We start from the raw sequence: 2,890 nt of genomic DNA, 5'->3' as shown, positions 1-2,890 counted from the left end.
CAGGTGCATGTGGAATTGAAATGAATGTTCCCAGCATGACAAGAAACAGGTGGCATGCCCCATTTTCAGTATCCACGCCCCTTCTGGTATGTGACCACACACTTTTTTTGGCACACGCACAAACTTTACTTTGTGGATCTATTTTTTTTATTATTCTTTTTTTTTTGGGGTGGGGGGGGGTGACACCATTCTTAATCTTGCCATGGGCTCCGAGAACCCTTGTATTAACATTTGTATTACACAACTGTTATGTTATCATATATATATATATATTATATTGTATTATATTATATCATATTATAAAATTCTACTGTACTGTACATTGATAATGTTTTAGCAGTGGATCAACACTGCAAACAGTATAATCATGAAACAAAGTCACTGGTCAGACATAAAAAATAAAAAAAAATATCTTTCTAAAAGACACCTTTTTTTGTTGTAGAACAAAAACCTTAGCCCTTTTCTTAGAAGTGTCCTCTTTCCTATGTGGCTCTTGTCTTACTGAAACAAACTGTTTGCCATAAAGCATTCTTAAAGGGGGAATAATTGTACTTTAAATTCAAGGCTGCCGCATCTTTTAAATGTATGTGACATTACAAAGGAACCATTAGCATTGTTAAACACTTCTGTACGATCTACGTTATTGTCGCTGCAGTGTATTCTTTATAATAATGCGCTTCTAATTTAATTAAGTATTTGATTCACAATTGTAATCAGGACAATAATTCTAAAATAAACCCAATGCAGCCTTACATTTCAACAACAAAATTGCTAATTGAAAAGTTTCTCATAATTCCAATTAAGTCAGTTTGACTAATGCACCCTACACATTTTGCGAACCGCCGCCGAGCTACCCAACGGAGGATACGGGCGACAGGCGACCCAGCGGTGGGGGGGGGGGGGCAGTGACGGGGGGAGTGAAGTTTCTTAACTCCCCCCGTCACCTGGCTCTAGAGTAGTGCAGGCAAATATGGACAAGATCGTCCATATTGGCCTGCATGCACAAGCAATGGGGCACCGGCGATGAACGAGCCCGGGGCCGCGCATCAATGAACTAGATCGTTCATATCTTTCAGTATTCTCACCCACATAACAGGATGTAATCATTTTGATACATAACGCCCCCTCCCCCCCCCCCCCCCCACACACACACCCTTCAAGCAAAATAAAGAGTAAATCATCATTTTCAACAAAGCTTGTAAAGGAAGGGTTTGTTAATGCATCTGACAATCTCTATTTAGTCATTTGACTTAAAGTGCAATTCATAAAGACTGGAAGCTTCAGTGCTTGCGGAATAAGTCTTGCAGCCGTTTTCTGTTGGTGTTGAGAAATACGTGCATGTACTGTATTTGTATATCACCAAAACACAGTTAAGTAGGTGACAATGGAAAGAGCATACTGTATATATTATTTTGCCATTTTATTTCTAAACGCATGCATTACTTCATCAGTTATATACAAACTCTCAATCATTTGAACCGCAATCAATTTTTTATTCCAAATATTACTATATATGAATAAATTGCACACATTGTATTCACATGGATAAAATGTCCTTTGACGAAACTTGCCTTTTTTTTTGTCACATTCCCAAAAAGAAATGAGTAAGTTATGTGGAGTTTCTTAAAGAATCAAGCTGATGCTGATGAAAGTAGAAATGCGGTAAGATTCATTACCATATGTTTGCGTAGATAAACGAAACCATACAATAAAGATTATTGCAAAGTTAGCATAAGGGTTTGAGAGATTTACTAAGCACAGCATACGTTTTTAATATCTTCAATATATATTCTGAGTTGGAATAAATATTACTATTATTATATAGTTTTATACATTATGCATGTACAAATAAATATACCAATGTTGCTATTATTATGCTGTCATAAATTATTTATAACCAACATGTTTTGTGGTAATGTATAAATTGAGAGAAAGGTGCGGAGATGGATGAATGGAATTGGCATAAGAAAGGTGAAATATTAAAGCTGTACATTCCGTCTGCCCAGCTTAGTAGATCTGCGCTGACTTCCAACTCTCAAAAAGATTAGAGGACAAGTTAAAAAGTAAATGTACTGGATTTATTATGTATTTATTCCCTCTTAAAATAAATCTAAATAGGTAATGGAAGCAAACAGACATACAAAATGTTGAGAGAAAATATATTCCTTTTTTAGCAATTTTATTTTAGGTTTTTTTTTCTACAAAAAAAAAAGTTGCATTGGAAAATGTACAAAGATGTCTCTGTATAGAAAAAATATGAAAAAAAAATTGCAATTTTCTCATACAAAATAAACGTAAGAATAAAAGAAAAAGTACATGGCAAGGATGATATAAATATTAGACAGATTTGAGTAATACGTAGAAGATGGGCACCTTGCCCATTTTAAGGCAATACAATTTCTATCTATTAAAAGAATTGACTTAATCCATCTAGAACAAACATTTATAAATTTAGAACATACACAAGGGCATAGCTATAGTAGATGCAGGTGTTTTGGCTGCCATGTGGATCAGGCCATCTCCAGGGCTCGGCCCTACCCCTTGTCCCAATTACACTGCCCGCAGACCTACTTGCTCCAGGCATGGCCTGACATACTTCCAACATCATTAATTGATTACTGAGAGGTGGGGGAGATGTACTAAGCAGTGATAAAAGTGGAGAAATGAGCCAGTGGAGAAGTTGCCCATGGCAACCAATAAGCATTGATGTAAGATTTATAATTTGCATACTATCAAAATATACAGAGGAGCTGATTGGTTCTCCACTGGCTCACTTCTTCACTTTTATCACTGCTTTGTACATATCCACCAAAGACCTCTGAGACAGAATTGTGTGTGGGTGTGGGGTGTGTGTGTGTGTGTGTGTGTGTGTGTGTGTGTGTGTTTGTAT

Source organism: Pseudophryne corroboree, chromosome 5 (genome assembly GCF_028390025.1).
Source record: "Pseudophryne corroboree isolate aPseCor3 chromosome 5, aPseCor3.hap2, whole genome shotgun sequence".
Taxonomy (NCBI): domain Eukaryota; kingdom Metazoa; phylum Chordata; class Amphibia; order Anura; family Myobatrachidae; genus Pseudophryne; species Pseudophryne corroboree.
Note: the sequence above shows the minus strand (reverse complement) of the source record.